Genomic DNA, 10931 nt, shown 5'->3' with positions numbered 1-10931 from the left:
TATGATAACTACAACAAAGTGCATTCAGAACAAAGCCAAGGTGCTTTAAAACTGCATAAACATCTAGGCCAGTAGGCCTACACCAAAATAGTGTAAATAAAGACTGTAACAGCCAGGCCTTCAACAACAACAAATGCACCTATAAGTGCATGCATACAAATGTGCAAACTGGATAAATCCACATGAATGTAACTTTTTACAAATGAAATTACAATTTAATTTCAAGAATCTGTAAATAAGGCTGTCTGTCCTCATAAGCAAAGTAGTAAACATTGTATAAAGATACATAAAGTGAAAACTGGATACAAAATCCACAATCAATTACAAATTAAATTACAATTTCAAGAATCTGCAAATAAGGTGGTCTGTCCTCATGAGCAATGTAAACAACATTGTATCATTTAGATACCGAAAGTACAATATATTGAACACTGTGCTGCTGTCATTTCCCCCTAATGATAACCTGAGATGGTGAATTATAACTCACAATGAAAATTGTTCAGGAAAGTGGGTATAGAGTGGACATGTAGAACTAGATAAGCTTATGATAAGCCAGCCTTGTCTACTTATAAAGGAAAAGTGGGAGGTTCTTTTTAATGAACAGTAGCTTCTCTGATTTATCAGCCATAAGTCTGCTCCTCTTCTCATCAAGCACATGAGAGGCAGCGCTGAACAGTCTCTCGCTGTCAGTGCTTGTGATTTGATCTTACTCCGCATATTTGTCCGGGTGTTTTGATTTCAAGTGGTGGAGTAATCCCGAAGTGGTGAAAGTCTTTGCAGTTACACCCCCTCGAGAAATGTCAGCTGAACACGTTTTACAAATCGCAATCCGCGCCTCTTTCTCTGATATTTTTAAATATCTCAAAGCGGCAGACATGTTGGCTGTGAGCCAGCCGCGAGCATGGTCGCGCGCCGCGCTTGTCGCCGCGTTTTGATTACGTCATCACAACAACACGTTAGCTTACCAACGCAACCCTGTTCTCTGACATTCGGTGATATTTTTTCGGTGCTAGAACCCTTTCGGCCGAAAGCCGAAAGGGCCTTTTTAACCATTTTCGGCCGATAATTTTCGGCGGCCGAATATTCGGTGCATCCCTAAAAATAATCAATTCTATATCAAACTGCATTGTTTATTGTATGTGTTACTATTGCTATTTTTGTAGTTGAGGTAGTAATTCATATTTTTTTCACAATTTTTCCATGTAGAAATTCATTACCGTAATGCGTCCAGAGTTTATTTTTTCACATTTAACCCAAAAATATCACAATAAATCTGCACAATTTAATAAATACAAAAATTGTTGAAATGGTACATTCTTACTGGTAATATAATTATTTTGGGTCTAAGATTTATGAATTAAAATATTTTTGGATTAATATGTGTGTCCGGAGCATGTGAAGTTCATTACCGATGCACTGCCTATATGGCCCCATTACAATTCCTGTTTGTTTAAATTACGTTTTTTTTACCCATGATGCATTGCATGGAAGAGAAGATGCAAGATGGCTACAAGGTAAGATGTCCTTTCAAGGGTAAAGCTATAGATATGTTAAAGATTCCATTTACTGACACCCCAGTGTACACTACTAACTGTCATTACCGTAATGGGGTATTATATAATGTTTTTTTTTTAAAGTTATTGATTCCAAAATCAATAGAAAAGTAGCTTTTATAGAGCCAGAATTATAGTGCAAATATTTCTTCTGTAGCATCATGGCTATGCTAACTATTATGCTAGCTGGTGTTATGGTCATTCATTACCGTAATGCTCTGCATTCATTACCATGTCATATAGGAGGCTGTTACGGTAATGAACAAAATTGTTGCGGTAATGAAAGAAATGTGTGCAGCTATGTATGGTAAGCTTTAACTATAAAGAAATAATTTATATATATATTATTTGAATCTAATTTATTTAATGAATACTGAATCCCTCTTAAATTAAGTTCAGAAAAGGTGAAAAGGAAATGGGCAGCTTCCAAGGTGAGGGTGGTGAAGCACAGAGAGAAAGTTTACAGCAACCCAGAGCTGCTGGAAGAGTACAGAAGGAAGGAAAGATAGAGGTTAGAACAGGACATCTTCACATTGTGTGTGAGAGAGAGAGTGAGTGAGAAAGAGGGAGAGACAGAGAAAGAGAGAGACTGAGAAAGAGAGAGACAGAGCCAGTGTTTCCGCCAGGGGGCCGTCTTGCCGTCATTGGACGCCCTTTTTCAGCTCGGAACGCCCTAAACTCGAGCCGAGGCCGTCCAAAAAAAAAAGATTTATCCGATAGAAGATATTTATCGTTTAAATCAGGGGTTCCCAAAGTGTGAGGCGCGCCTCCCCTGGGGGGCACCACAGAGCTTCAAGGGAGGTGCATATATATGGATATGGATAGATTTTTTAGTGAAGTTACCTAAAGTGAGAGAGCGTCTGTCAGAAAAACGGAGGAAGTATGACAATGATTATTTGAAGCTAGGATTTTCATGGACTGGTCCTGATGACACTCCACTGCCACAGTGTGTTATCTGCAACGAGGTGCTAGCTAATGACAGTAATAGACCATGTAAACTCCGGCGTCATATTGAGACGAAACACCCATGTTTTGAAAACACCGAGTTTTTTGACCGGAAGCTCAAGGAATTGCAGTCACAGAAAAATGTCATTGACACATTTAGCACTGTGAATACAAAGGCAACCGAAGCATCATACCGAGTGGCGTTACGGATAGCTAAGGCAGGTAAACCTCACAACATTGGTGAAACGTTACTCCTCCCTGCTGCTAAAGACATCTCCGTCTCAACTATTTATCTCCGAGTGCAACGTATGAGGAAGCTGCCATCCTTAACCTCAACATGTTTAAAACATAAAGATAAAGAGGTTTAAAAAAGCTATTGTTTAATTTTTTAAGGAGGTGATGCTCAGCCAATAAAAAAATAGAAAGGTAGCGAAAACAGAGCATTTTATGACATTTTCTCTTACTGGACCTCTTCGAAATGCAATTGAATACCCCAGCATTATAGCAACAACAACAATAATAATAATAATAATAATAATAGCAATAATAATTTTGAGGGGGGGCGGGGCTGTGATTATGTTCTCTGAGGGGAGGCTCACCTTCCCACACTTTGGGAACCCCCTGTTTTAAATGACAAAAAGGAAAATGACATCCCTCTGTTGGAGGGGCAAAGGAGGCTGGTGGAATTTGTTTCGCCGCCAGCAAAGCCGGTTCCGGAAAAAAGTGTACTGCCAGCGAGCCTTGCTGTTGGCTCTCCGGAGCCGGATTTGTCGTCACCTAGCCTCCCACCCCATCCAGAGCCTACGCCATCTGACAAAGTCACTTCTACACCCGTAAGCCACGAAGAGAAACCGGTCAGCCACAACAAAAGGAAGTTTGTCGGAACCTGGAAAATGAAGTTCCCGTGGGTGTGCTATAACAAACAAAGTCATAAAATGTATTGCATACTATGTGTAAGGGAAAAAAAGCACAACGTGTTCACCGCGGGGACGTCCAACTTCAGGGTGAAGACTATAGAGATGCACATAAAGGGGGTGGATCACAAAGCAGTGCTAGATGCACAGCATTTACGAAGAAACAACGTTCAAGTTGCCGTTAATCGAATGGTCTGTGCCAGATCAAAGGCGGTAATTGCGGCCATGAGGAACGTATATTACCTGGCAAAATAACTGTTGCTGACACACAAAAACAAAAGCTTGAATGAACTGGGCATTCTGCAGGGATGTGAAACCTTGGCAGAACTGCACGTTTCAGAGAACGCCCAGTATACTCACAACGACATAGTGCTGGACATGCAGTGCGCCATAAACAATGTGCTGAAGGTGGATTTAATTGCAAAGTTAAATAACTCAACATTCAAGGGGCTCATGACTGACGAGTCCACGGACATTTCGGTGGAAAAGCTTCTTTGCACATATGGTAACCTAATAAATGACGGTGACTTAGAAACCCACTACTTGTGCAACACAAAGATTACTGTATGCGACGCTGCTACCGTAACGCAAACCATTAAGGAGCAGTTGCAAAATTACAACATCGACCTGAACAACGTAACTGGCGTCTGTACAGATGGGGCAGCGGTTATGACTGGAAGAGAAAATGGGGTTTTGGCGAGTTTTAAAAGGGAAAACCCAGCCATCGGTGGCACACATAAGCTGCACATAAGCTAAACTTGTGTGCCCAGCAGGCTGCTGTGGCAATACCATCCCTCCAGTGCTACCAGAGGACGGTGGGCAGCATCTATGGATACTTCTCCAACAGCAGCGCTTAAAGAAATGCATGTCATCCTGGACACTGATGACGTGAAGCTCAAGTCAATCCATGCCGTCCGCTGGCTGAGCTTCAGCGAGGCCAATGTTGCTCTACACAGAACAATGTGCGCTGTAGCGGAGGTGTTTCAGCAGGACGCTGAATTAATGCATGACACGATGGCCAAAACACTAGCAAAGGCAATGCTGACCTATGAGTTTATCGCCATCAACAGTCTGCTATGCGACATATTGGGGACCATAGCGTGCCTGAGCAAGGCATTCCAGCTAAAGTCCCTTTCCTTCGCAAATGTTCAGCCTGCTATAACCTCAACGATCAATGCGCTGTGAGCCATGCAGATTGGAGATGAAGGCGGCCAAAAATTCCAAGAATTCCTGGCCAACATTGCGGATAACAACGGCGAGATGTATTTTAAGGGAGAAAAGATAAAGGCCACCAGGGCGATGCGGCAGGCCGTGGATGGTGTAAGGCAGCGCTTCCTCGACACCCTCATCCAGAATATTGAAGATCGTTTCCCCTGACATCGGCCTGTTTTCCGCTTTTCGCATCTTTGACCCACGGTGTCTGCCACGGGACAACACTGAACGTGCACGATTTGGACGCGATGAGCTGCAGACCATCCTGGATCACTTTTCTGGCCCCATAAAATCGAGGTTCTTTCCGGGCCAACAACCAGGCTGAGTCGGGCTGAGTATGCTAAACTAGAGAGAGAATCAACATAGTAACAACATTCTGATACCGGTTAATAAAAACCATGAATTAATGCTTTGACAAGTCTGCAGACAGACGGCAGGCAAAAAACCTTTTAAAATGCGTGTTTTCTAAATGGAGATCGGCTAAGCTAACGCAGTATATGCTCCGACCGTCCACACTCAAAACAACAGCCTATACAGATATAAATAAACCTGCGACTGTATTCGCTATGACACAGGCAGTCTGTGGTTTGTACTTGTTTAACTTTTGTCTAGTTTCTGAACAGATATGAGGAGCTAACAGCTCGGCTGATGTTGTTTTTCTGTGGTTCTCATTGAAGATGACGTCACGGCTCCGCCTACACTATGTTACTATAGTTACTGCCCCAGCTGCTAAATTGTAATAGAAACGCAGCATAAAGTGAGCCAGTCCTAACAAGGCCTAACGAGGACTAGCCATACCGAGCGAGGCCCTGTAGTGGAAATGCGCCATAAGAGGCTTAAGACAGAAGGGACATGAAACATCTCCTGTGAGTTTCGCAGTTTGATCTTTAGTGATGAAGGGTGTCAGAAAAGAGAGAGGGCGGCGCTAATTGGCTCTCAGAGGTCGCACCCCTTGCAGGATCCTATCGATCAACATGACAACTTCACTGACGAGAAGATAAGCACATGCCACTCCAACGTCTCAGCTTCATTTTTTAAAACTTTGAAAAGCCTTGCATCCTTGATGATGACAAGCTGTGTACTAGGCAAGGAAATGTTGCCCAACACACACATGCATACATGATACAACAGCAGTATATATTTTGCATTTAAAAATATACAAATGTCAATCATTGTTTTCCTTAAAATGTTTTGGGATAATAGTTCTTGAAGAAAAAATAACACATAGACCGAAGCTAGAAAAGCAGAAAAAGCCTTTAACATTTTTGTCCTTGGTGACATGCTGGAGGGTGAAGTCTTGACATAAGTGGTAGAGTTGGAGAAGGCTTTTAAAATAAAGATATATGTAAGAAACTTGAAGTTTGCCAAACTTTGACCTAACTGTTGGTTGTGCAAAATAATACAGTGGTCTAAACATACAGTGGGGCAAAAAAGTATTTAGTCAGCCAACAATTGTGCAAGTTCTCCCACTTAAAAATATGAGAGGCCTGTCATTTTCATCCTAGGTACACCTCAACTATGAGAGACAAAATGAGAAAAAAAAAATCCAGAAAATCACATTGTCTGATTTTTAAAAGAATTTCTTTTTAAATTATGGTGGAAAATAAGTATTTGGTCACCTACAAACAAAAAAGATTTCTGGCTCTCACAGACCTGTAACTTCTTCTTTAAGAGCCTCCTCTGTCCTCCACTTGTTAACTGTATTAATGGCACTTGTTTGAACTCGTTATCAGTATAAAAGACACCTGTCCACAACCTCAAACAGTCGCACTCCAAACTCCACTATGGCCAAGACCAAAGAGCTGTCAAAGGACACCAGAAACAAAATTGTAGACCTGCACCAGGCTGGGAAGACTGAATCTGCAATAGGTAAGCAGCTTGGTGTGAAGAAATCAACTGTGGGAGCAATTATTAGAAAATGGAAGACATACAAGACCACTGATAATCTCCCTCGATCTGGGGCTCCACGCAAGATCTCACCCCGTGGGGTCAAAATGATCACAAGAACGGTGAGCAAAAATCCCTGAACCACACGGGGGGACCTAGTCAATGACCTGCAGAGAGCTGGGACCAACGTAACAAAGGCTACCATCAGTAACACACTACGCCGCCAGGGACTCAAATCCTGCAGTGCCAGGCGTGTCCCCCTGCTTAAGCCACTACATGTCCAGGCCCGTCTGAAGTTGGCTAGAGAGCATTTAGATGATCCAGAAGAGGATTGGGAGAATATCATATGGTCAGATGAAACCAAAATAGAACTTTTTAGTAAAAACTCAGCTAGACGTGTTTGGAGGAGAAAGAATGCTGAGTTGCATCCAAAGAACACCATACCTACTGTGAAACATGGGGGTGGAAACATCATGCTTTGGGGCTGTTTTTCTGTAAAGGGACCAGGACGACTGATCCGTGTAAAGGAAAGAATGAATGGGGCCATGTATCGTGAGATTTTGAGTGACAACCTCCTTCCATCAGCAAGGGCATTGAAGATGAAACGTGACTGGGTCTTTCAGCATGACAATGATCCCAAACACACCGCCCGGGCAATGAAGGAGTGGCTTCGTAAGAAGCATTTCAAGGTCCTGGAGTGGCCTAGCCAGTCTCCAGATCTCAACCCCATAGAAACTCTTTGGAAGGAGTTGAAAGTCTGTGTTGCCCAGCGACAGCCCCAAAACACCACTGCTCTAGAAGAGATCTGCATGGAGGAATGGGCCAGATCACCAGCAACAGTGTGTGAAAACCTTGTGAAGACTTACAGAAAACTTTTGACCTCTGTCACTGCCAACAAAGGGTATATAACAAAGTATTGAGATTAACTTTTGTTATTGACCAAATACTTATTTTCCACCATAATTTGCAAATAAATTCTTTAAAAATCAGACAATGTGATTTTCTGGATTTTTCTTCTTTCCCATTTTGTCTCTCATAGTTGAGGTATAACTAGGGTGAAAATTACAGGCCTCTCATCTTTTTAAGTGGGAGAACTTGCACAATTGGTGGCTGACTAAATACTGTTTTTCCCCACTGTAACTAGAATCCACGAGTGGATTTGGATATTTTGAACAACTTCAACTAACTAGTGAGTGTAAATGCATATGCCAGCAGTTCGACTAATAGTGATTCAATAGCAAGCAATCATGCCCTCACTGCAGGCTCCACAGGGATTCATTACTCAAAGAGAAACATTGGCTTTATATTGATTTATATATAAAGCACAAAACAGAAAGCATTGATATTAAGTCTGGAAACAGCCTGAACGCCGCCGAGCCTTCGCAGCTCAAAAAGCGAAGCATTAAAATGTCACCAGGGAGCCAAAGTGCACTGAGCAAGCAAGCTGTTAAATCAAACAGCTCTACCACAGACGAGAGACAGCAAATAACTGTGTTTGCATTTCATTTAGGATCAATTTGGGTTTCAGTATTTGTTAGGACAATAATATATTCTGTTTTGGAGCATTGGCCTTTATTTCAGTGATGCAAACACAGGTATGGTGAAAAAAGAGAGAACTATCCGAAGCAGAAAGAAACACCGTAATATACCATCTGACAAAGGCCTGTGCTTTAATGCTTCAATTAACTGGCTATTATTTATAATATACTCAGATCAATAGGAGACAGATATTTGAAGTTATAAATCAAGGGTTTTTATTATTATTTACAGCAGGGGTGGGGAACCTTTTTCCTTTAAATTTTTACAACATCCTCCAAGGTCCCTACAAATTATTAAACTCAACCTCTGCTTAAAAAAACTAAAATCACAGACAATTCATTTGGCCTTTCTTTCATGCTGTGCAAAGAAAACGCAACCTCTTAATCCAGATATCTTACCATGACTCGCGCATGCATGCATGTGTGGACGGTGTAGCATGACCACCAAAACCGAAAGATATGGACACAAGATGTGTGCAAATGTACTTAGTATCCATGTGAACATGATTTAAGTGGGGACCTAACCTTCTCTAGGGGGGGTCCGGGGGGGGGCATGCTCCCCCGGGAAGATTTTTGGATATTTTACAAATCACTCCCCTTTTAAACTCTATTCTTGTTATTTTTAACAACTTTTTTGTTACTGTCATATAGTATTTTATACCTGTTTTTCATTTAGTCTCTAATGTCTCATTAATAATTATAATGATCATATCAAGGTGTGCCTGAGCTGAGGTTATTTTAGCCTCTCAGGAGAGAGCTCTCTTCCACCTGGTTGTAGAAAAGCTCTTTAAATTTGTTAGCATAGCTAGCTAACCAGATGCTAATAACAACAGATCGCCACTGTGCTTACAACTAAAGACACAGCCACGCAAACACTGCGGCATGTGTACGGCTCCTTATGGGTACTGCAATATTTGAAGAGCTGGAGCGGCGTTCCGGTGCCCTCCGCAAGCACTCAAGTCTACTCTACACTCCTTTCAGATGAGACATAACCACATGAAGGCACGTTACGCTCGTGTTGTGTTCAAGGAACCTGTCCTTGGCCAGAAAAACAGGCACTCGCTTGTTTAATTATTTTGCAATCTAGATTTCTTCTTCTTTTTTGAAGTGAGAAGTTGTCCGTCAGTCGGACGGACTAACGGACGAACTGACGGACCCTCACCCCCCCGCCCCCCAAAAGGAAAACTCTGCGGTTCTCCACGAATTACACAAGTCACCCAAAGCAGCGTTAAAAAAGCGGGAGGCGCCGAAAAGCGACTAATTTGCATCACTGTTATTTAAATATTTAGATATAACCCCACTGAGAAGAAAAAAAAGAAAGCTCTGCTTATCAACACTTTCTTATATTTTTTGTAATGATAAAATGACTGTGAAATGTGTACTAATGATCCGACAGAATTATCACAATTAGCCAATTCAGCTTATTGTTAGGTTTTGCCCCGCTGCGGAACTAAAAAGGAAGTATGATTCTGACTCAGATTTAATTATTAATTTCGGGTTGATTGGACATTTGTTGAATGTCAAACTCTCTCCCTCATTTCTCTTCTGTCTTCCTTCATAAAGCCAAAAGTGTAGAGAAAAAAAAAACGGTATGGTCAAATTTGTATTTCTCAAAGGCAACTTCTACTTTTAAAGAATTATGTTATGCAACCACTCATTCACAATCTTTTTTTATTTTAAAGAACTGTTTTTAAAAATAACATGAATTATGTTTGAGTAACCAGCTGCCTCTGAACTGCTGCCTTGTATAGATCAATTCAACATAATATGATGAAAAAATGGATGCCATTAGCTGTGTTGCTACACAGATACACTCACTATAATCACATCAAAGCTCTCCAGCTCATAAACCCCGATGCATATTACCCTGAATCAAGGCAGTAAATAACAGGTAGTCCAGATGCCAGCTGTAACTCTGAACTGTCACCTTCAATGGCGATTGCCAAGGGCTCAGGGCAGTGTGCTAAACCGGCCATATGGAACATATGTTCCAATCTAATCAAGCACTTCTACAGTGTCACCCTTTGTTCCATCAATATCTAGCAGATTATATGGGCTTAATGGACAGGTGGCCACATAAAGAGCATGTCGGAGGTTTACAAGGCAAGACTCAAGACCAAAGGACTTATTTGTATACTCAAGCAAAAAAACTTCAACCAGTGATAGTCTGCTATAGGATTTTAAAAATACATGGACATGAAACTTGTTCTCCGATATGTATTCCTCCCTAGACGTCAATGTTTGTCATTAAAGACTTTATTAAGTTAGTGTGAACAGGGTCAATGCTGATTCACTATGGAAGTGGTTCTTTTTTTGGTTAAGCGACCCCGTATTCATTATCATCAGTCATTTCACCTCTCATCTATTAACATGTATGCTACTTGTCTTTCCTGAACATTATTGCTGATTGTTGTTCTTTGTAATATCCTTAAAAAGCATGTTATTGAATGTTAAAGAACAGATTTGATTAAACCAGACAGTTTGAATATCATTATCATTAGTATCCTTTGAGAAAAAAAAGCCATGTTTATAGAATTTTTATGATCTGATTCTTGCTAAACAGTTAATTCTCACTGGACCTTGCTTGTTTTCGATTAAATAAAACTATTTTGCCAGCTAACCTGACATACAGCAAATTAACTAAGGGATAGCATCTCCAAAACGACAGAAGTAGAACTTGTTCTGCTCTAAAACAGATAATTAATCATTAAAAGAAACAAACACAACTAAAACTCAAATCGTTCTGGGCCTTTGTACATGGCAGCACTGAGTTGGGCATGAGGTCAACTAAATCAATGTTTTCTGAGGAGAATAGTGGGTACATTGTTGTATGAGTAACTCACTGCTCACACAGAACGTGTGGGCCCTGGTATTTCCAGTTT

This window comes from Notothenia rossii, assembly GCF_949606895.1.
Source record: "Notothenia rossii genome assembly, chromosome: 9".
NCBI lineage: Eukaryota > Metazoa > Chordata > Actinopteri > Perciformes > Nototheniidae > Notothenia > Notothenia rossii.
The sequence above is the reverse complement of the archived record's forward strand: the minus strand, read 5'-3'. Positions refer to the sequence as shown.